The sequence below is a fragment of the Chiloscyllium punctatum genome, chromosome 2, assembly GCF_047496795.1.
Source record: "Chiloscyllium punctatum isolate Juve2018m chromosome 2, sChiPun1.3, whole genome shotgun sequence".
Lineage (NCBI taxonomy): Eukaryota > Metazoa > Chordata > Chondrichthyes > Orectolobiformes > Hemiscylliidae > Chiloscyllium > Chiloscyllium punctatum.
Genome location: NC_092740.1, coordinates 98,222,641 through 98,247,552, shown reverse-complemented (window position 1 = coordinate 98,247,552; position 24,912 = coordinate 98,222,641). Strand labels below are relative to the sequence as shown.

The 24,912-nt window shown below is 44.0% G+C and overlaps 1 protein-coding gene across 2 annotated transcripts in view; it reads right to left on the bottom strand.

The window, feature by feature from the left end:
• The window catches only part of LOC140486972 (spindlin-W), an 89,953-nt gene extending 69,335 nt beyond the window's left edge, over positions 1-20,618 (bottom strand). For both annotated transcript variants that reach the window (XM_072586262.1, XM_072586254.1), the window contains exons 1-2: positions 20,319-20,618; positions 18,835-18,912 (exon numbers count right to left, since the gene is read on the bottom strand). The gene's annotated coding sequence lies outside the window, so the exon portion shown is untranslated. The remainder of the gene's footprint in view (positions 1-18,834; positions 18,913-20,318) is intronic.
• Between the last annotated feature and the right edge of the window lie 4,294 nt (positions 20,619-24,912).

Below are 24,912 nucleotides of genomic sequence, written 5' to 3'. Positions count from 1 at the left end.
AGTCTTCTGCATCTCATCCTTATTTAGACATACTACTTTCCCTCAGTCTGTTCTCAAGTAAGTGGGCCAAATGGCTTCCTTCTGAACTTTAACTATTCTACGGTTCCATATACAACAGATTTTGTTCAAATTTTGCTTGATCACCACATATTAAGGAAATGAAACAATGACATCTACACAAAGTCAAAGTTGCTCTTTAAAAGTTTCTCCTGCCTGCTAAATTGTATATTTCATTGAGCTGCTTGAACAACAGTGAGCTACAGAAAACCTATTGACTAGTAATAGTCCAATGCAATTTCTCTTGATTATTTTCCCAATAATCACTAGACCAGTTTTCACAAGTCACCTTTGTTTCTGAGTTAGCTATATCATTATTGCACAAACTGCAACCATATTAAAAGACACAGGATACAGGTTCATATGGGAATTGTGTAATCTCAATCTGGAGACAAATTATTTCCTCCACAAGGGAGAAGGAGGAAATGAATGGTAAGGGATCAACTTGTGTTGCTATTGGCAGCTGGTCCCAAGTTGTCTACCTGCCTATCCTCATCACAGAATCATAAGAAGAGACCAAAAGGTCTCAAGTAAAGTACCAATTGAAAAATAAATCCATCCGGACAGTGGAGTTATTAAGTACATTTTCAAGAACCAATACTGGCCCTAAACATTGTAAATTGCACAATATTTCATCCACTCATTTCTAAAACATTTCATGTTTGCTGTCTGGCAGTCTTCAATCTGTACTGGTGTCTAGTGTGCATACCTACAAGATTTACTGGCTCTCAATACACGAATACAACATCCATGGATAAAGTCTATACTAGATAGAACATAGAACATAGAAGAATACAGCGCAGTACAGACCCTTCGGCCCTCGATGTTGCGCCGATCAAAGCCCACCTAACTTACACTAACCCACTATCCTCCATATACCTATCCAATGCCCGCTTAAATACCCATAAAGAGGGAGAGTCCACTACTGCTACTGGCAGGGCATTCCATGAACTTACGACTCGCTGAGTGAAGAACCTACCCCTAACATCAGTCCTATATCTACCCCCCCTTAATTTAAAGCTATGCCCCCTTGTAATAGCTGACTCCATACGTGGAAAAAGGTTCTCACTGTCAACCCTATCTAACCCCCTAATCATCTTGTACACCTCTATCAAGTCACCCCTAAACCTTCTTTTCTCCAATGAAAACAACCCCAAGTGCCTCAGCCTTTCCTCATAGGATCTTCCTACCATAACAGGCAACATCCTGGCAAACTTCCTCTGCACCCATTCCAGTGCCTCCACATCCTTCCTATAGTATGGCGACCAAAACTGCACACAATATTCCAGATGCGGCCGCACCAGAGTCTTATACAACTGCAGCATGACCTCAGGACTCCGGAACTCAATTCCTCTACCAATAAAGGCCAGTACGCCATATGCCTTCTTCACTGCACTATTTACCTGGGTGGCAACTTTCAGAGATCTGTGTATATGGACACCAAGATCCCTCTGCTCTTCCACACTACCAAGTATCCGACCATTAGCCCAGTACCCCATCTTTTTGTTACTCTTACCAAAGTGAATCACCTCACACTTAGCTACATTGAACTCCATTTGCCACCTTTCTGCCCAGCTCTGCAGCTTCTCTATATCCCGCTGTAACCTGACACATCCTTCCTCACTGTCTACAACTCCTCTGACTTTCGTATCATCCGCAAACTTGCTCACCCAACCTTCTAACCCTTCCTCCAGGTCATTTATAAAAATGACAAACAGCAATGGTCCCAAAACAGATCCTTGCGGAACACCGCTAGTGACGGCACTCCAAGATGAACCTTTGCCATCAACTACAACCCTCTGTCTTCTTCCAGCCAGCCAATTCCTAATCCAAACCTCCAACTCACCCTCAATGCCATATCTCTGTATTTTCTGCAGTAGCCTACCATGGGGGAACTTATCAAACGCCTTACTAAAATCCATATATACCACATCTACCGCTTTCCCCTCATCTACCTCCTTAGTCACCTTCTCAAAGAATTCAATAAGGTTTGTGAGGCACGACCTGCCCTTCACAAAACCATGCTGACTATCCTTGATCACATTATTCTTATCCAGATGTGCATAAATCCTATCCCTTACAATTCTCTCTAAGACTTTGCCCACAACAGAAGTGAGACTCACTGGCCTATAGTTACTAGGATTATCCCTACTCCCCTTCTTGAACAAGGGAACCACGTTTGCTAGCCTCCAGTCCTCTGGCACTACTCCTGTAGACAAAGAGGACACAAAAATCAAGGCCAATGGCTCTGCAATCTCCTCCCTTGCTTCCCAGAGAATCCTAGGATAAATGCCATCAGGCCCAGGGGACTTATCTATTTTCACCCTTGCCAGAATTTCCAACACCTCTTCTCTACATATCTCAAAGCCATCCATTCTACTTATTCGTGCCTCAGTATTCATATCGACAACAATGTCCTGTTCCTGAATGAATACTGACGAAAAGTATTCATTCAGTGCCTCCCCAATCTCTTCAGCCTCCACACGCAACTTCCCATTACTATCCTTGATTGGACCTATTCCTACCCTAGTCATTCTTTTATTCCTAACATACCTATAGAAAGCCTTAGGGTTTTCCCTAATCCTACCAACTAAGGACCTTTCATGTCCCCTCCTTGCTGCTCTTAGCTCTCTCTTCAGGTCCTTCCGGGCTACCTTATAACTCTCAATCACCCCTATTGAACCTTCATGCCTCATCTTTACAAAGGCCGCCCTCTTCCATTTAACAAGGGATTCCAATTCCTTATTAAACCACGGCTCCCTCACACGAACCTTTCCTCCCTGCCTGATAGGTACGTACTTATCAAGGACACTCAATAGTTGCTCCTTGAACAAGTTCCACATATCAATTACGCTCTTGCCTTGGAATCTACTTTTCCAATCCACACATCCTAAGTCATGCCTCACCGCATCATAATTTCCCTGCCCCCAGCTATAACTCTTGCCCTGTAGTACACACTTATCCCTCTCCATCACTAGAGTAAAAATCACCGAATTGTGGTCACTGTCCCCAAAGTGCTCACCTACCTCTAGTTCTAATACCTGGCCTGGTTCGTTACCCAGAACCAAATCCAGTATGGCCTCACCTCTTGTTGGCTTATCTACATATTGTGTCAGGAAACTCTCCTGCACACATTGGACAAACACTGACCCATCTAACGAACTTGAACTATAGCTTTCCCAATCAATATCAGGAAAGTTAAAGTCCCCCATAACAACCACCCTATTACTGTCACTCTTCTCCTGAATCATCTTCGCAATCCTTTCTTCAACGATTCTAGGACTATTAGGAGGCCTGTAAAAGACTCCTAACAGGGTGACCTCACCTCTCCTATTCCTAAGCTCAACCCAAACTACCTAAGATGGCAAATCTTCGTCCAGATATACTCCATTACAACTAATCCTGCTAAATATTTCTCCCACAGGCAAATGACAAACATCTTTCAAAGTAGTGAACAAATTGATCAATCTTCAATACAAAATACTTCAAGATGCTTTCACAAAATAAATTTGTAGTGTCGAACAATGAAATATTGAATGTTATTTACAAGATCTCTAGAATCCATGCAATTTTCATCACTTGCCTGACTCCTTACTTACTCATGAAATAGCTGGGTTATCCATCAGCTGTGCTTTAAGGCTTCTGTAAACAAAGTTGCTCAATAAACAACAATTCAATAACCTATTAAAATCTGCATAAAAAACGTAATAGCGCATCATCACTTACCAGGTGCTGCATTTTGAAAAAGCAAGTCAGAGCAGGACTTATACACTTAATGGGAGAAAGTGAGTACTGCAGATGCTGGAGACCAGAGTTGAATGGTAAGGTCCTGGGGAGTGTTGCTGAACAGAGAGACCTTGGAGTATAGGTTCATATTTCCTTGAAAGTACAGTCTCAGGTAGATAGGATAGTGAAAAGAATGTTTGTTATGCTTTCCTAAATTAGTGAGAGCATTGAGTATAGGAGTTGGGAGGTCACGTTGCAGCTGTACAGGACATTGGTTAGGCCACTTTTGAAATATTGTGTGCAATTCTAGTCTCCTTCCTATTGGAAGGATGTTGTGAAACTTGAAAAAGGTTCAGAAAAGTTTTAAGGATGTTGACAGGGTTGGAGGATTTGAGCTACAGGGGGAGGGTGAATAGGTTGGGAATTTTTACCCCTCAATCTCTGACACTCCAGGGAAATGTCAAAGGTTTATAGGGGCTTATAAAATCACGAGGGGCATGGATAGGATAAATAGACAAGGTCTTTTCCCTGGGGTGGGGGAGTCCAGAACCAGGGGGCATAGGTTTAGGGTGAGGTGGGAAAAATTTAAAAGGGACCTAAGGGGCAATTTTTTTCACACAGAGGGTGGTGCGTGTATGGAAGGAGCTGCCACAGGAAGACATGGAGGCTGGTACAATTAAAACATTTAAAAGGCATCTGGATGGGAATATGAATAGAAAGGGTTTAGAGGGATATAGGCTAAGTGTTGGCCAATGGGACTAGATTAGGTTAGGATATCTGATTGACATGGACAAGTTGGACCAAAAAGGTTTGTTTCCATGCCATACGTTTCCATGACTCTAAAGCATGAAACCTATCACAGCTGGATGGGAAATTCTCATAGCCATTCTAAACTAATCCCATCTGCAGATAGTCTGTATCCCTCTATTCTCTGCGTATTCAGGTGTCTGTCAAAATGCCTCTTAAACATTTGCTATTGTACCTGCTTCTAACATATCCCCTGGCAATGTATTCCAGGCACCTTGTGCCCTTTGTGCAAAAAAGAAATTGTCTCGCATATTTCCTTTAAACTATCCCCTCCTAGTATTTGATGTCTTTATTCTGAGAAAAAGATTCTATTTATGCCTCTCATAATTTTATATACTTCTATCAGTTCACCCCTCAGCTTCAATACTCTGGCGAAAACAATCCAACCCCGCCTAGCTAAAAATAGCTAATACACTATAATCTAGGTAATATTCTGGTAAAACTCTTTTGAACTCTCCCTAAAGCCCCACATCCTTCCTATAGGATAGTGGACAGAACTGCACATAAAACTCAAAATATGACCTAATTATAGTTTTGCACAAATGCAACATGACTCGCCAACTTTCATATTCAAATGTCCCAACCAATGAAGGTAAGCATGTACAGAGGAACTTCAATTATCCAAATATTAAATATCCAATTATTGGATTATTCGAAGCAGATCTAGAGGTCCCTATAGAAACATTACATCAAAGAGCTGTTCCAACCCTGATCGTGTCTTTTGTTTACAATGATTAAAAACAATCTTGGTTCACTGAAATGCTGCTGAGAACAGTCCTGGGCATCGAGGGGAGCCCAGACACATCTCCAAATGACTGACCTCCCACCCGCTCTCCCTCTCCCCACACTTTCATTGGAGTTCTACACAGGGGTGAACCCTAAACCTTTCTTCCCCAGATAATTGCTCTAACAGTGTCCTATATAGGGTGGAGGTAGAACTTGTCAAAAAATTGCAATTAAAAAGTTGTGTGTGCGCACGTGTGCAATATTTGGAGACTTATCCCACAAAGGCAACAGCATTCTTACTGTTGGTTCTACTCTGGCTGCCCCGGAGAGGGAGGGGGGCTGATGAGGGCAGGGGCAGACTGGGGCGGGGGCAGGGATATGGATGGTGGGGGTGCAGGCAATGATGGGCAGGTTGGAGGGCAGAGGGTAGTGGCGTTGGGGGCCACATGATGTGCTGCTGCCTAGTCTCCTGAACGGAAAGGCATTGAATGTATTAACTGAATAATCAATTATCCAAACGAAATAGTGCCCACCTATCTCGTTTGGATAATTCCTCTGTACCTCCTTTTCCACTTACACAGAACTGTGGACCCTTGTACTGCAAAATCTCTTGGCCATTTGCTATATGCTTTCCTCTTGTATTTGACATCCCAAAATTTGACAACCTAACACTGTGTCTGGATTAAACTCGATCTGCCATTTTTCTGTCCAATTTTCCAAACCATCCATATCTTGCTGCATCCTTTCACAATCTTCCTCACTATCCACAGCTTCACCAATTTATGACTTTTGCAAAATTAATAATCTGATCATCCACATTTTTATGCAATTCACTTTTTAAAAAAATATTACTAACAACAGAGGTCCCAGTGCCAAAATGCCATTCTTTCTAGTTGTGCACCTTAACTCAATCTTCAGAATATTATGTCAAACACAACAGCTTGGCTTTAATACAGTGGTCATCTTTAAACCAATCTTTGTATTTTATGCCAATTTGTAGAGACTTTTGCAGTGGCACTGCAAATGTAAGGTACTGAAATTATTTCAGGCAAAGCTTCACAAGTATCAAACGGAAACATGAACAGAAGGACAGGTTGAAATTAAGTAAAGGTAAGAAAACAAACACAAACAGTGGACCATAAACAGTAGTATAGATAGATCTACAGGTTTGAATGGCCTGACTCCATGCTGCAAAATCCCACATTAATTATTAGAAAAATGATCAATTTTACTTCAGATCTATTGCTGTATCAATAACAAAAAATGAGGAGTCAACTTACTGACACTACAACATAGGACTGCATGTGTGCCAACCAGCGTCAACAGCATGGATTAGACACAGAGTAATCACAGGAGAAAGTGAGGACTGCAGATGCTGGAGAAGTCAGAGTCAAAAAGGGTGTCACTGTAAAAGCACAGCAGGTCAGGCAGCATCAGAGGAGGAGAATCAACATTTTGGGCATACCCTTCATCGGGAATGTGGAGAGGCAAGGGGGCTAACAGATAAACAGGGTGGGGGGGGGGATGCGTCTGGGGGCAACGTAGGAGGGAAGGTGAGAAGTGGATGCAGGTGGGGGTGTAATAGTGATAGGTTGATGGGAAGGGTGCAGCGGATCAATGGGAAGGAAGATGGACAGTTAGGACAGGTCAAGAGGGCAGTACAGAGTTGGAGGGTTTGACCTGGGATGAGATGGGGGGAGGGAAGATTTGGAAACTGGTGAAGTCAATGTTGATGCAGTGTGATTGAAGTGTCCCAAGGAAGATGATGAGGTGTTCTTCCTCCAGTTGACAGGTGGCTTTGATTTGGCGGCAGAGGTGGTCCAAGACTTGCATATCCTTGGGGGAGTGGGAGGGGGAGTTGAAGTGGTCTTCCCATTTCAGGGACCGCAAGCTCATCTGCCAGATGATCAACAAAGCCCTCCAGTGCATCACTTTCATTTCTCATACCTCTGTCCTCAAACCCCACACCTCCAACTGCAACAATGGTCCTCAACGTCTACCCCACTAATCTCCAGATACAGCGCATTATCCTCTGCCATTTCCACCACATTCAGTCAGACCCCACCTAACGATATGTTTCTCTCCCCACCCCTATCTGCTTTCCACTGAGACCATTCCCTCAGTGACTCCCCTGTTGTTAGGTCTACACCACCCACCAACCACCCTTCACATTAGCACTTTCCCTTGCCACCACACGAGGTGTAAACCCTGTGCCCACATTTCCCCCCTCCTCTCCATCCAAGGCCCCAAAGGATCTTTTGTTTTTTTTTCACATCCAGTAGAGATTTTCCTGTATAACCATGCAACTCATCCACTGCGTCAGTTGTTCTCGACTTGGTCTCCTCTACATCGGGCAGGCAGGATGCCAACTCTCGGAGCATTTCAGGGAATATCTCTGGGATGCTCGCATCAAACAACCCCACTGCCCTGTGACAGACTACTTAAATTCCCCCTCCCGCAAGGGTATGCAAGTCCTAGGCCTCCTCTACCTCCAGCCAACTGGAGGAAGAATGCCACATCTTCCACCTTGGCAACCTTCAACCACATGGCATCAACACAGACTTTAACAATTTCCAAATCTCCCTTGCCCCCACCATATCCCAGATACAACCCAGCATCACCCTCTTGATCTGTCCTACCTGTTCATCTTCCTTCCCACCTATACATTCCACCCTCTCCACTGACAGATTACCTGCATCGATCTATCACTTTCCCAGCAATCTTCCCCCTAGCCTCACCATTTATCTCAATGCTCTTCCCTCTCCACATTCCTGATGAAGGGCTTATGCCCAAAATGTTGATTCTCCTGCTTCTCGGATGCTGCCTGACCTGGTTGTGCTTTTCCACTGCCACATAATTCAATGCAAAGTAATTCCAAAAATAACAGGTCTGATTAAGGTTCTACAATGCTGCCATATCTAGCCATGAATGGAGCACGATAATTAAAAATGCACTGATGGACGCTGTGCCACAAAATATCCCACTCTCAAAAATGGGGGAGACCATAGCATCGGTGCAAGGGCCAGCATATTCAGCTAGCAATGTCAAATAGATGATACATCTTGGCCTCCTCCTGAGGTCAACAGTGTCACAGATACCAGATTCCAATCAATTTGACTCACGCTATGTGATAACAAGCAATGGTTGAAAGCAGTGAATGATGCAAAGACTTCCAGAAATGATAACATTCCAGCAAAAGTGCTGGAGACTAACGGCCCAGAACTAGCTGCACTGCTAGGGAAGCTGTTTCAGTACAGTTATAACATTGTCTGGTAAATGGCAATGTGGAAGATTACCCAGCTATGTCCTGCAAACAAAAAGGAGGTCAAATCCAAACCAGACAATTACCACCCCGTCGTCTACTCTGGATTATCATTAAAAAGTGAAGGAAGGTGTCATTCACAGTGGAATTAGGCAGGACAGGTTTCACAATAACTTGCTGATTGATGTCCAGTTTGGATTCTACCCAGGCCACAACTCCTAACCAAATTACAACCTTCATCTAAATATAAACAGAAGAGCTGATCTCAAATGGAAATAAGGAGTGGCTACACTTGACATCAACAAAGTCTTAGGAGAACTTTGGCTTCAAGAAGCAAAACTGGAATCAATGGGAACTTAGGAGAAAACCTTCTGCGAGTTGAGAATCATACCTAGCACAAAATAAAACTGGTTGTGTTTAGAGGTCAATCCTCACCCAAAAGGATATCACTGCAAGAGTTCTCTGGATAGTGTCCACAGCCCAACCACCTTCAATAGTTTCAATTACCTTTCCTCCATCACAAGGTCGGAAGTAGGAATATTTGCTGACAACTGCACAACATGCAGTACTATATCCTGTCTGTATGCTTCAAGGGTGATGGCAGAATAGCCATATCGCATACAAACTCTTTAGCTCAGGAGTCCAGAGCTCATCTACTCCATCTTTTTTTTTGTTAGATTAGATTTCCTACAGTTTGGAAGCAGACCCTTCGGCCCAACAAGTCCACAACGACCCTCCGAAGAGTAACCCACCCAGACCCATTCCCCATATTCACCCCTGACTACTAATACACCGAACACTGCGCGCAATTTAGCATGGCCAATTCACCTGACCTGCACATCTTTGGATTGTGGGAGGAAACTGGAGCGCCCGGAGGAAACCCATGCAGACATGGGAAGAATGTACAAACTCCCACAGACAGACAGACAGACAGACAGACAAGGCAGAAATCAAACCTGGATCCCTAGCTAAGAGGCAGCAGTGCTAACCACTGAGCCGCCGTGCCGCCCTGTCTGTCTCCATTTGGTTTTAGCTATCTTTTTCCTTTCTCTGCTTTTTTTAAAAAAAGTTTCCAGTTATTATAGTTATTATCAACATTCATCTTATCTTCTTTTAACAACTTCGAAGGAAGGCTTCTCAAAGCCATGCACTGAGGTGGTTTCCAGCAATCCAGCATGGCAGTCTGCTGGTGTGGTGGTCTTGTTCCAGAGCGAAGGCCTCATCCTCTTTGGCACTGGCTTCCAGGTATTCCAAAAGCCGGCAGGCGGTCTCATCCAGGGGATGGTGACAGTCTTAGTCCAGCTCGGCAGTCCTCTTCAGCGGAGGCTTCTAGTCCAGTATTCTAGTGGTCTGGCATGGCGGACTCATCCCAGTGTGGCAGTCCTGTCCCAGCATGGCAGTTTCATCCTGGCTGCTGCTTCCAGATATTCCACTGTTCTCTATTTGGTTTTGCCAAAGCCCAGGCGCTAATAACTGAACTGTGATGTACTTGACCTTAATTTTATTTTAATTATGTATGACTTCTGTCATTAATATAGGCACCATTGTTGGGTGACTTACAAAACTTTTACATGTAAAAGTACATTGTTAATAAACTTCTATTCAATTCTATCCAAATTAAGCAAGACCACAACAACATTCCTGGTTGTACTAAGCTGCATGTAACATTCGCCACACCAGTGATAGGCATTGAGCTTCTCAAATGACAGCATCTAACCATTGCCATTTTGATATTCATTACGATCATCATCTCCTCCACCATCAACATTCTGGGGGTTACCGATGTCTAGAAATAGAACTGAACTAGTTATATAAATAACATGGCTAATCGTACAGGTCATAAGTTAGGAATCCATCAGCAAGTAACTCACTTGACTCTTCAAAGCCTGTCCATGATTTACAAACCAATAGTCAGGATTCAAATGAATACTTGTCATTTGCCTGGATGAGTCAAGAGTGTGGTGCTGGAAAAGTACAGAAGGTCAGGCAGCATCCAAGGAGCAGGAGAATTGACATTTCGGCTATAAGCCCTTCAGCAGTATCATAGCTGGGTCGAGTCGCTCTTATCAAAATGAATGTTCTGCCTCGCTTATTGTACTCTTTGCAGATACTCCCTTTGCTCTTTCCTAGGCAAATGTTTCAGAAATTAAATAGCTGGTTAGTTTTTTTTATTTGGAGTTATAAGTGTCCCCTTACTAAGCTTGCGAAACTGCAACTGCCCCAGAGATTGGGGGGAAGTGGACCTCCCGGACATTAGACAATGCCAACTGAGCTCCCTCCTATCTTTTGTAAGTGACTGGGCCTGTGGGAACTCAGTGTCGACATGGTTGGACATTGAGGACTCCCAGACAAAGTGTCCCTTATCAACCTGTTATTTTTAGACAAAATGAGGACAGTTGCGGAACATTGCCATAATCCAATAGTTACTACAACTGCCAAGGCATGGAGGGCAATGAGGCAGATAGAGGGTAATATGTCTACAACATCTTTTCTTACTCCCATAGTTGGCATGCTGGGTTTCCGGCCAGGGCCAATGGATCCCAGCTTTAAACATTGGGCAGATAGGGGAGTTTCTTGTTTGGACGATCTGTTTGAAGGTGAAACATTGATGTTGTTTGATCAAGTAACTTGGAAATATGGACTGTTCAGTAGAGATCTCTTCTGTTTCCTTCAGATTAGAGATTTCACCCGAAAGGAGATCACGCTTTTGACGGAGTGTTATGGATCTGATACAGAAAAGAGGGTGCTTCAGGTTAAGAGCACTCTTTCAGTGAGTACCAGCTATCATTTGTTGTCTGGGTGACGTAGAGCATCTATGTGAGGTCTGGAAGAGAAGCAAGGAGTCGAGATCACTTTGGAGACATGGGAGGACATTTGTGAGAATTTAAGAAAGATTTTGATATGTAATAGGTTCCATGCTATGCAGATAAAAGATTCTTCATAGCTCATCTGGCCCTAGATCATCTTGTGAAAATTAAGCAGGGAGCATCTTCAATGTACCCCAAATGTAAAATAAATACAGGTACCCTTACTCATTGTTTGTACTCCTGCCATAGGCTCAGTGTGTATTGGAATGCTGTGGCAGGAGTAATAGAGGGGGTCTTGGAGACTGATGTCAAGGTGGACCTGGTCTCTTTGCTCCTGGGTTTGCCGAATTTACCTCACTTAGATGTACATAGGAGAAAGCTTTTTAACATCCTCACTTTTTGTGCGAGGAAGAACATTCTGGTTCACTAACATCCTTTAGTAAAGGAAATCTGTCATTCTTACCTGGTCTGGCCTACATAGGAGTCAAGACCCACTGCAATGTGACTGTCTCTGTGCACAGTAAATCCTGGCCTAGCTAGGATGCTGCATACATCCTTTGAACTGACATTAAAAAAAACTATAATTCCAACTTCTAATGACTGGTGACATCAATTAAATCTTAAGCCAAAGCTTTGAATGTGCTCTCACCTTCATTCATCCCAATTTAAACAGAATAACCTGCTTACATCAGGTTTTCGGCAGGATGTTACGAATACACCCCACCCCACCCCAAACAAACAAAAAAACACACACACACCCCTCAGAAGTGGAATGAATAGAGAGTGTCAAGCTCCTGGGAGTGGTCATCAACAACAAGCTTTCTTGGACTCTTCATGTGGATGCACTGGTTACAAAGGCCCAACAATGTCTCTTCTTCCTCAGGCAGCTGAGAAAATTTGGCATGACAGCAAATACCCTTGCTAACTTTTATAGGTGCTGGATTAGTGGTGCTGCAAGAGCACAGCAGTTCAGGCAGCATCCAAGGAGCTTCGAAATCGACGTTTTGGGCAAAAGCCCTTCATCAGGAATAAAGGCTGTGAGCCTGAAGCATTGAGAGATAAGCTAGAGGAGGGTGGGGTAGGGAGAAAGTAGCATAGAGTACAATGGGTGAGTGGGGGAGGGGATGAAGGTGATAGGTCAAGGAGGAGAGGGTGGAGTGGATAGGTGGAAAAGGAGATAGGCAGATAGGACAAGTCCAGTCAAGTCATGGGAACAGTGCTGAGCTGGAAGTTTGGAACTAGGGTGAGGTGGGGGAAGGGGAAATGAGGAAACTGTTGAAGTCCACATTGATGCCCTGGGGTTGAAGTGTTTCAAGGTAGCAGATAAGGCGTTCTTCCTCCAGGCGTCTGGTGGTGACGGAGCGGCGGTGAAGGAGGCCCAGGACCTCCATGTCCTTGGCAGAGTGGGAGGGGGAGTTGAAATGTTGGGCCACTGGGCAGTGTGGTTGATTGGTGCGGGTGTCCCGGAGATGTTCCCTAAAGCGCTCTGCTAGAAGGTGCCCAGTCTCCCCAACGTAGAGGAAACTGCATCAGGAGCAACGGATACAATAAATGATATTAGTGGATGTGCAAGTAAAGCTTTGATGGATGTGGAAGGCTCCTTTAGGGCCTTGGATAGAGGTGAGGGAGGAGGTGTGGGCGCAGGTTTTACAGTTCCTGCGGTGGCAGGAAAAAGTGCCAGGATGGGAGGGTGGCTTGTTGGGGGGCGTGGACCTGACCAGGTAGTCACGGAGGGAACGGTCTTTGCGGAAGGCGGAAAGGGGTGGGGAGGGAAATATATCCCTGGTGGTGGGGTCTGTTTGGAGGTGGCGGAAATGTCGGTGGATGATTTGGTTTATGCGAAGGTTGGTGGGTGGAAGGTGAGCACCAGGGGCGTTCTGTCCTTGTTACGGTTGGAGGGGTGGGGTCTGAGGGTGGAGGTGCGGGATGTAGACGAGATGCGTTGGAAGGGCATCTTGAACGACGTGGGAAGGGAAATTGCGGTCTCTAAAGAAGGAGGCCATCTGGTGTGTTCTGTGGTGGAACTGGTCCTCCTGGGGGCAGATCTGGCGGAGGCGGAGGAATTGGGAATATGGGATGGCATTTTTGCAAGAGGTAGGGTGGGAAGAAGTGTAATCCAGGTAGCTGTGGGACTCGGCGTGGGTTGGTAAAAAAAGTCAGTGTCAAGTTGGTCATCATTAATGGAAATGGAGAGGTCCAGGAGAGGGAGGTGTCAGAGATGGTCCAGGTAAATTTCAGGTCAGGGTGGAATGTGTTGGTGAAGTTGATGAATTGCTCAACCTCCTCGCAGGAGCACGAGGTGGCGCCAATGCAGTCATCAATGTAGTGGAGGAAGAGGTGGGGAGTGGTGCCGGTGTAATTACGGAAGATCAACTGTTCTACGTAGCCAACAAAGAGACAGGCATAGCTGGGGCCCATACGTGTGCCCATGGCTACTCCTTTGGTCTGGAGGAAGTGGGAGGATTCAAAGGAGAAATTGTTAAGGGTAAGGACCAGCTCAGCCAAACGAATGAGAGTGTCGGAGGAAGGGTACTGTTGGGGACGTCTGGAGAGGAAAAAATGGAGGGCTTGGAAGCCATGGTCATGGCGGATGTAGGTGTAGAGGGATTGGATATCCATGGTGAAGATGAGGCGTTGGGGGCCGGGGAAACGGAAGTCTTGGAGGAGGTGGAGGGCGTGGGTGGTGTCTCGAAAGTATGTGGGCAGTTCCTGGACTAGGGGGGATAGGACAGCGTCGAGGTAGGTAGAGGTGAGTTCAGTGGGGCAGGAGCATGCTGAGACAATGGGTCGGCCAGGGTGGTCAGGCTTGTGGATCTTGGGAAGGAGGTGCCATCGAGAGCATTCTGTCTGGATGTATCACTACCTGGTATGGCAACTGTACCATTCAAGATCAGAGATGGTTACAGAGCGTGGTCAACTTGACCCAGACAATCTCAAAGGCCAACCTCCCACCTATAGAGTTTAGATCAGAGTGGTGCTGGAAAAGCACAGCAGGTCAGGCAGCATCAGAGCAGGGAAATCAACGTTTTGGGCAAAAGCCCTTCATCAGGAATGGAGGTAGGGAGCCTCCAGGGTGGACAGATCCCATCTATAGAATCCATCTACCAGGTCCACTTTCAAGGAAAGGCTGCCAGTCTCAAAGATCCATCCCACCTTGGCAATGCTTTTCTACAAGCTCTACCATCGGGAGAAGGAACAGAAGCCTAAACACATGCACCAGGAAGTTTCTAAACAGTTTCTACCTTACTGTTGTTAGAATACTGAATGGACTCTCAAACTCTTAACATTCAACCTGTACCTGTGTTTTGGTTTTTGCTGCTGTTTACCTATTATTTACTTATCTATGCTATTTAACTGTGTTATCTGCCTATGTTGCTTGCAAGACAAAGCTTTTCACTGTGCCTCGATACACGTGACAATCAATTCAATTCCTTCTCTAACTTTAGTCAAATACTTTGCTGCTGTCTACTTTCTACCATTCGTTGCATTTGATTCATCTGTTATATTTCTGCCTTAGACTTTCTTATCCCCTCCATTCCTGCTTTGTGAAGCTTTAAAATATTTGCCTGTTATTTTAGCACCTTCATTAATTTCATTTATGAATTCTTCCTTTCTCCATGCATCCATTTGTTACACCACTTAAAAACTGGTCTGATTGGACTTTTCAGGTGTTAATTGTTTTTTTATGATGAATACAGACAAAGTAATAACTTTCACCAACCTCTGCCAGAAATCAATAAGAAAGCACGAAAAGACATGCCAGCTATTAAAAAAAATACAAAGAACCTAATTGGTTTAAGTAATTCAGAGCTAACATGAACTATGTGCAATGACAACATAGGGACTACAATCAGGTTTGTGCAATGAGGCAATGGTTAGATAAGCTGATGCAGTAATGTTCATTTAGAGGTAAGCATTAGCCAGGGTACGAAAAAGGAATTTTTCGTTTTCCATCAAAAATACAATGACTATCTGCACTATAGGTGAATGCAAAGTGGATATAACTGGATTCAGTTTAATGCTTCATCATTACCAATTCTGACTGTTTGTACACTGTACCCTCCTCCCCGCAACCTGGAGTTGATTGGGCCAAATTTTGTGACTCACTTCCAGTTTTGACAATCGATTAGCTGATTCTGAATTAAGAATCACAAAGACGTAGAGACGCACAGCATGGAAACCGACCTTTCAATCCAACCCATCCATGCTAATCTAAAAGAGGTTTACAAAATTATGAGAGGCATGGATATGATAAATAGACAAACTCTTTTCCCCAGGGGTTGGGAAGTCCAGAACTAGAGGGTATAGGTTTAGGTTCAGAGGGGAAAAACATAAAAGAGACCTAAGGGACAACCTTTTCATGCAGAGGGTGGTACATGTGGGAATGAGCTGTCAGAGGAAATGGTGGCTAGTACGACTGCAAAATTCAAAAACCATTTGGATTGGTCTATGATTAGGAAGGGTTTGGAGGGATATGGGCTGGGTGCTGGCAAGTGGGACTAGATATTTGGTTGGCATGGATGGGTTGGACCGAAGGGTCTGTTTCCGTGCTGTACATCTCCATGACTTTTTGCAAGGTTTGTAGCTCAGGTTGAGGTTTAGGGTGTAGGTTTGCTTGCAGAGCTGTAGGTTTGATATCTAGATGTTTCATTACCTGGCGAGGTAACATCATCAGTGGCGAGCTCCAAGTGAAGCAAAGCTGTTGTCTCTTGCTTTCTATTTTTATCTTTCTCCTGGATGGGGTTCCTGGGGTTTGGTGGTAATGTAATTTCCTGTTCGTTTCCGGAGGGGTTGATAAAGGGCATCTAGATCTATATGTTTGTTTATGGCGTTGTGGTTGGAGTGCCAGGCCTCTAGGAATTCTCTGGCATGTCTTTGCTTAGCATGTCCCAGGATAGATGTGTTGTCCCAGTTGAAATGGTGGTTTTTTTCATCCATGTGTAGGGCTACGAGGGAGAGAGGGTCGTGTCTTTTTGTGGCTAGCTGGTGTTAGTGTATCCTAGTGGCTAACTTTCTTCCTGTTTGCCCTACGTAGTGTTTGTGGCAGTCCTTGCATGGAATTTTGTAGATGACGTTGGTTTTGTCCATGGGTTGTACTGGGTCTTTTAAGTTTGTTAGTTTTTCTTTGAGAGTGTTGGTGGGTTTGTGTGCTACTAGGATTCCGAGGGGTCTTAGTAGTCTGGCTGCCATTTCTGAAACTTCTTTGATATATGGTAAGGTGGTTAGGGTTTCTGGCTGTGTTTGGTCTGCTTGTCGTGGTTTGTTCTTGAGGAATCTGTGCACTGTATTTTTTGAGTATCCGTTTTTCTTGAATACGTTGTATAGGTGGTTCTCCTCTGTTTTCCGAAGTTGGTCTGTGCTGCAATGTGTGGTGGCTCGTTGGAATAGTGTTCTGATACAGCTTTGTTTGTGTGTGTTGGGATGGTTGCTGGTGCAGTTAAGTATTTGGTCAGTGTTTGTCGGTTTTCTGTATACTCAGGTTTGTAGTCCTCCATTGTCCTTTCTTTCGACTGTGATGTCCAGGAATGCGAGTTTATTGTCGGTTTCTTCCTCCCTGGTGAACTTTATGCCTGTGAGGGTGTTGTTGATGATGTTAAATGTCTCTTCTATCTTGTTTCGTTTTGCGATGACAAAGGTGTCACCTATGAAGTGGACCCAGATTTTTGGTTCGATGGTTGGTAGGGCTGTTTGTTCTAGTCTTTGCATTACTGCTTCTGCTATGAATCCTGATAGCGGCGATCCACAAACCAGGAGCCCCCCTCAGACCTATAGTCTCACTACCCGGAACACCAACTTACAGACTGGCCAAAGAACTACACGCAAGACTGAAATACCTAGTAGAAGAGTCACAGCACTCCATCCACTCCACCCAGGAATTCCTAAAAATCATCCAAAACACCAAAATAGAGGAAGACGAAACAATGATCTCATTCGACGTAACAGCACTGTTCACCTCCATCAACATCGACCTGGCAAAGGAAACACTTACCACACTTTCAGAAGGGACCATCATACACACCCCAACCACCAATCACTTTGCCAATGAAATCATCATGAAGCTAGTGGACCTGTGCCTCACCACCCACTTCACTTTCAACAACATAGTCTACAAACAAACCAACGGCACACCCATGGGATCTCCGCCATCAGGATTCATAGCAGAAGCAGTAGTAATGCAAAGGCTAGAACAAACAGCCCTACCAAAAATCTGGGTCCGCTACGTAGATGACACCTTTGTCAGCACAAAACAAAACAAGATAGAAGAGACATTTAACATCATCAACAACACCCTCACAGGCATAAAGTTCACCAAGGAGGAAGAAACCGACAACAAACTCGCATTCCTGGACGTCACAGTCGAAAGAAAGGATAACGGAGAACTACAAACCTGCATATACAGAAAACCAACAAACACTGACCAAATACGTAACTACACCAGCAACCATCCCAACACACACAAACAAAGCTGTATCAGAACACTATTCCAACGAGCCACCACACACTGCAGCACAGACGAACTTCGGAAAACAGAGGAGAACCACCTATACAACGTATTCAAGAGGAACGAATACTCAAAAAATACAGTGCACAGAATTCCTCAAGAACAAACCACGACAAGCAGACCAAACACAGCCAGAAACCCTAACCACCTTACCATACATCAAAGAAGTTTCAGGAATGACTGTCAGACTACTAAGACCCCTCGGAATCCTAGTAGCACACAAACCCACCAACACTCTCAAACAAAAACTAACAAACTTAAAAGACCCAGTACAACCCATGGACAAAACCAACGTCGTCTACAAAATTCCATGCAAGGACTGCCACAAACAGTACGTAGGACAAACGGGAAGAAAGTTAGCCACCAGGATACACGAACACCTGCAAGCCACAAAAAGACATGACCCTCTCTCCCTCGTAGCCCTACACACGAATGGAAAAAAACCATTTCAACTGGGACAGGCTAAGCAAAGACATGCCAGAGAATTCCTAGAGGCCTGGCACTTCAACCATAAACAAACACATAGATCTAAATGACATCTATCAACCCCTCAGAAAATGAACAGGAAATAACATCACCACAAAACCCCAGGAACCCCATCCAGGAGAAAGATATAAATAGAAAGCAGGAGACAACAGCTTCGCTTCACTTGGAGGTCGCCACTCATGATGGTACTTAGCCAGGTAATGAAACATCTGGATATCAAACCTACAGCTCTGCGAGCAAACCTACACCCTAAATCTCCATGACTCTCTGATTCTTAATATCAGAATCATCTAATCAATTGTCAAAATTGGAAGTGAGTCACAAAATGTGGCTCAATTAACTCCAGGTTGGGGAAGAGGGTAGAGGGTACAAACAGTCAGAATTGATAATCACTGTTATTGAAAACAAACAAGTAACTGTCAAGCATGAAATGGATCAAGCCCGATTGTCATGCTCCTTACCTTGACTCAAAAATGAAGAATGATGAAGTCATGCACAGTAGCAGATAACCATAAAACCATATTCTTGTGTGTTAAGGCCTAAGACAGGAAATTGGAAAGATGTATCAATAATGTTTATGAATTTTAAAAAGACATTTAGTAATATAATATTAACCATATAGTTGGAATTATGCAGAACCTTAAGTACATTTTGATGGTTATGCTGGTAAGCAATGCTGTATCTGTGACAGTATCTTGTTTTAAGGCTACCTAATCTGCTTACTGTCCAGATAATTATTTTTCTCCCAGATGAAAAGTTGTAAAAGAGAACTAAATTTCAATAGAAAACTAAATGTATGAGATTCTTAAACAACAATGAATTATGATCTTTAAATAGCTCTGATATGAAAGCACAAATTACCTGACATTAGAATAAACGGTGGAAGGTGAAGCAAACCCTGTTAATCCGCGCCATGTCCACCACATGTGGCTATTACTGATTTACATGTTTAAATTATGCACCAATGTTTATGTTTACGTGTCACAAGGGAGTTTATTTAGTCCTGGGTCGGTTTGTTGGCAGAAACGGTGTAGATGGTACCTCTCCATACACGTCTTGCACAATGACATCATACTCAATGTATTTACTAAATTTTCAATTAAACACTATGAAAGCAGCTCAAAAATTAAGTAAATATTTTGAACATATACGTAAAAATACAAAATATTTAAACCTGCATTTGAGTGCTGAATGCAGAATTTGCATTCATAATAACAACTTCACAATAAACAGAAATAAAATCCAGCGGACTTAGTACCAATTTTTATTTCAAATCAAATCTTCACGAGTATTGATTTCTCTAAGTTTATATAAATTTTAATGTCTCTCGACAGGAACAAAACCATCCTCCTTCAATGACAGTGAACCTCAATGACAGCACAGATGGGGGAGGGAGACGAGGCGGTGGAAAAGCAGAAAACAGACAAGCAAAACAAAACCTTGAGAGGTTAGATATCTTAGTAGCTAAAAACGCAGCTCTACTTGCAGAAAAGTCCCTGGATGTTTGCAGTTTGGGATGAGGAAAAGAGTCAGATGTCTGAAATCACAGCAGCAGTGTAGCAGCCATGATGCAGGTTAGCAATGCCGCATTATTTGTCTGCACGAGCAGCATTAGAATCAGGAGAGCCCGGGCTCGCATTTCAACCATCGCTCGCGCTCGAACAAAGGATCCGGAGCCGCCCTCCCTCCCTTTCTCTGTCCTTCTCTCACACTCACTCACTCACTCATTCCTCTTCACTCCACTCCTCACCTCTTCCCTCTCCCCTCCTATCCCCTTCCTCCCTTCCCTCTCTCCCTTCCTTCCTTTTCACTCCACTCCTTCACACACTCACTTCATCCCCCACTTGTGCTGCCTCTTTCTTCTCTGTTATTCTCTGCTCCCCGTTACCTCACCCTGTGTCGCTGTTCGCATTATTCAGTTAGCACCAAAAAAAAACCCCTTTACCTTCGTTTTATATATATATTTGCATATATACACATGTAGATCTAGGTATGGACAAAATCAGAGACTGTGTCACCCGCGCCCACAAAACACTACGGCAACGTCTCACACAGTTACACACTGCAGGAACGACGACGCGAACACTCATTCGCCTCCTGCCAGATAGTGAGCTCTAACACGATTCCGCCTCGGTCCGTAACGGTCAGGTAACGTCGCGTAGGGCCGACTTCCTGCCAGAAAGTGTTCCTCCTGATTTTCTGTACAGCAGCGAGGAAACAGAGCACTGCTGGCCTACCCTTCACTGACATTATGCAGATACAAGAGGCTGTATTGTAAAGAGACTCAACTATTCTCATTCCCTCCCCTGCATTGTACGCAGGCGCGCCAGTTTAAAGCTCCCGGGTTTCTTTTGTTCTCATTTGAACCTAGAAGATGGCTGTGAAAACAAGTTTTGGGAACATACTTCAAGGATATTTTGTGTCAGCCTCAATGTTTTAAATGAGGCATGTGGGTCTACCATAATTCCCTTGGCCAGTTTATTTAACTGGATAAATTAATTTTGGAACAGTAATATATGATTTTATTCGTGCAAAGCGATGCATCACAAAAGTGAAAACCTTATTTACAAATCAGACCAGATACTTAGGTAGTATAACATAATATGCATTCACAAAGCACCTCACGTTATAAAATACGCCATAATGCTACAAAGCAAAACTTGACACTCTACCCTTAGTTGAGAGTGTGGTGCTGGAAAAGCACAGCAGGTTAGGCAGCATCCGAGGAGCAGGAACATCGACGTTTTGGGCCGTAGCCCTTCACCGCCCTGAGGTCCAGTGACCAAAAGCTTGATCAAAGAGGTAGGTTTTAATGAGCGTTTAAAATGAAGAAAGTGAAGTGGAAATGTTTAGACATGCCCCAGAGCTTGGGGTCTAGGTATCTGATGGCAAATTCATCGATAATGGGGTGATTAAAGACAGGGGTGCTCAGTAAGGCAGAAGTAGAGAAGTGCAGATATCTTGCAGAGGTGTAGAGTCATTGAGTCATAGTTATATAGCACAGAAACAGACCCTTTGGTCCAACTTGTCCATGCTGACCAGATATCCTAAATTGATCTAATCCCACTTGCCAGCATTTAGCCCATATCACTCAAAACCCATTCAATTCATTTATTCTTCCAGATGCTTTTACATGTTATAAGTAATCATACACACCTTCACCACTTCCTCTGGCAATTCAGTCCATACATGGACCAGCCTATGTGTGAAAATGTTTCTCCTTACATCTCTTTTGAATCTTTTCCCTCTCACCTTAAATCCATACCCTTGTTTTGGGCTCCACTATCCAGGGGAAAAAAAATGACTATCCACTCTATCCATATCCATCATGATTTCTGCAGGGAAGATAGTCCAAGCTGATTCAGCCTCTTGCTTTAGCTCAAACCCTCCAACCCTAGCAACGTCCTTGTAACTCTTTTCTGAGCCCTTTCAAGTTTACAACATCTTTGGGAGACCAGATTGAACAGTGTTCCAAAAGTGGCCTAACCAATGTCCTGTATAGATGCAACATGACCTCCCAACTCATATACTCAATACACTGACTAATAAAGGCAAGTGCAATATATGCCTTCTTCACTACCCTGCCTATGTGTGACTCTACTGTAGGGCCTATGTAGAGATGATTAGAGGAATTTGAAACTATGGTGAATTGGATTTGGTGTGAGATGGGACACAATCATCAGAATTTTTTAGGAGTTCACGTTTACAGAAGATTGAACATGGCAGACTGGCCAGAAGTATTTTAGAATCATCAAGTCTACAGATGATGGTTTCAGCAGGGTTACACGTGAAATGTCGACTTCCTGACATCCTGATGCTGCCTGGCCTGCAGTGTTCTTCCAGCCTCCTGCCTGAAAACGTAAGGGCCATCCCGTGACGCACAAAGTTCAAATAGGAGAGGCTGCCCTGACCAAGCACGTGGACTGCGGCTGTTAACCTGGTCCAATCATGGAGTCCTGGCTGACAGATATATAGAGAAGTGGCAAGGGTTCTGCTCACTCTAGGAGTGTATGGTTCTGTAGGAGTGTGTCTGTGAGTCTGTGTCTGTAGGAGTGTCTGTGTGTGCACGTCTGTGTGAGAGTGTGTGTGTGTGTGTATTTAGTGCATGGGTTACCTGTAGTGTGACATGAACCCAAGATCCCGATTGAGGCCATCCCCACAGGTACTGAACTTGGCTACTCTGAGATAGCTGGATCAGTGTCATGTACTATGCACAAATAAATAGTGACCTGTTTATGGGATACCAGGCTTTGTGAAGTTATTTCAGTAACATTTTTATTCATGTAACTTTTCTTGCTAATTTTTTTAATGTCATGGTTTTTTTGTTGGTAACTTTTTAAATGTAATGGGTTTTAACCCATTGGGTAATGTTTTGGAGATGCTGGTGTTGGATTGGAGTGGACAAAGTTAAGAATCACACAACACCAGGTTACAGTCCAACAGGTTTATTTGGAAGCACTAGCTTTTGGAGCGCCGCACCTCCAGCAGGTGGTTGTGGAGTATAAGATTCTAAGACACAGAATTTATAGCATAAGTTTACAGTGTGATGTCACTGAAATTATATATTAAAAAAGATCTGGATTGTTTGTTAAGTCTCTCATCTTTTAGATGACCATGAACTTTAACAATTGGTGTCATGTCAGCCCAGATAATGCATTGAAGGTATGAGCTGCCCTGTGTGAGACTGACTGCCTGTGCCACAGTGGTCAGACTGATTCTAATCTAAAAAAAAATTGATTTACAGAATCTTACATGGATTCATGCAGTTTTAGAGCAAAGTAAAAATGTAATTCTGCAAGTACAAATTCACCCCATAAACTTGTGTGTGTGGGGGTGGTGGGGGGAGGGGGGGGGGGGGACTTACGAGTATGTCAGAGAGTGTGTGTATGTGTGTGAGTGTAAAGGGGTGTAAGTCTGTGAGACAGTGCGTGTAAAAGTCTGGGAGCATATGTGTAAGAGTATGAGAGGGGTCTGCGTGAGTATATGGTTCTATAGGAGTGTGTTTGTGAGTGTGTGTCTGTGAGAGAGTGTGTGTGTATTTAGTGCATGGGTTACCTGTAGTGTGACATGAACCCAAGATCCCGATTGAGGCCATCCTCACGGTACTGAACTTGGCTATTAGCCTCTGCTCGGCCACTTTTCGTTGTTACCTGTCCCGAAGTCCATCTTGGAAGACAGTCACCCGAAGGTCCGAGGTTGAACCGTTGCAGTGTTCTCCGACTGGGAGGGAGCACTCCTGTCTGTTGATTGTTGTGCGATGTCCATTCATTTGTTGCCGTAGCTTCTGCATGGTCTTGCATCAGGGCATCCTTGCCTGCAGCATATGCGATACCTTATCACAGTAGTTGCTGCAAGGTGTGTCAGAATGTTGACACAGATACCACCATTATGCATGGGGACATCTCCCACCATGTACGTGGCAGGTACTCATGCGATGCAGCCAACGTTGTCTATCCCTTACGCTGCAGGCAAGGATGCCCTGAGGCATGGCACATTGGCAAGAGCAAAAAAAGGCCACGGCAACATATGAATGGACACTGCACAACAATTAATAGACAGGAGTGTTCCCTCCCAGTCGGAGAACACTTCAGCGGTCCAGGACATTAGACTACGGACCTTTGGGTGACCATCCTCCAAGGCGGACTTTGGGACAGGCAACAACGGAAAGCTGCCAAGCAGAGGCTAATAGCCAAGTTCGGCAGCCATGAGGATGGTCTCAACCGGGGCCTTGGTTCACATCACACTAACAAATGACCCCATTGCACTAAACACACACACCCCTCATTAACATTCCCCCCCCCCACCCCACCACACACACACATATAAGTTTGTGGGGGTGAATTTGAACTTGCAGAATTACATTTTGCTTTGCTCAAAAACTGCATGAATCCATATAAGATTCTGTAAATCCATTATTTTAAGATTAGAATCAGTCTGACCACTGTGGCACAGGCAACCTCACACAGGGCAGCTCACACCTTCAATGCATTATCTGGGCTGACATGACACCAGTTGTTAAAGTTCACTTGAGAATGTAACTTTTAAAAAAGTTTTGGGATTTACATATGAAAGAACTGAAACCAACATGGTTAAAAATCACACAACACCAGGTTATAATCCAACAGGTTTAATTGGAAGCACTAACTTTCAGAACGCCACTCCTTCATCAGGTGGTTGTGGTGGTAGCACAACCACCTGATAAAGAAGCGGCACTCCGAACGCTAGTTCTTCCAATTAAACCTGTTGGACTCTAACCTGGTGTTGTGTGATTTTTAACTTTGTACACCCCAGTCCAACACCGGCATCTCCAAATCAAAACCAACATGGTCATTCTAACAGATGAGAGACTTAACAAACAATCTAGGTCTTTTTCAATATATAATTTCAGTTACATCAGACTATAAACTTTTCCTATAAATTCTGTGTCTTACAATCTTATACTCCACAACCACCAGATGAAGGAGCAACGCTCTGAAAGCTAGTGCTTCTAAATAAACCTGTTGGATTATAACCCGGTGTTGTGAGTTTTAAACAAGATT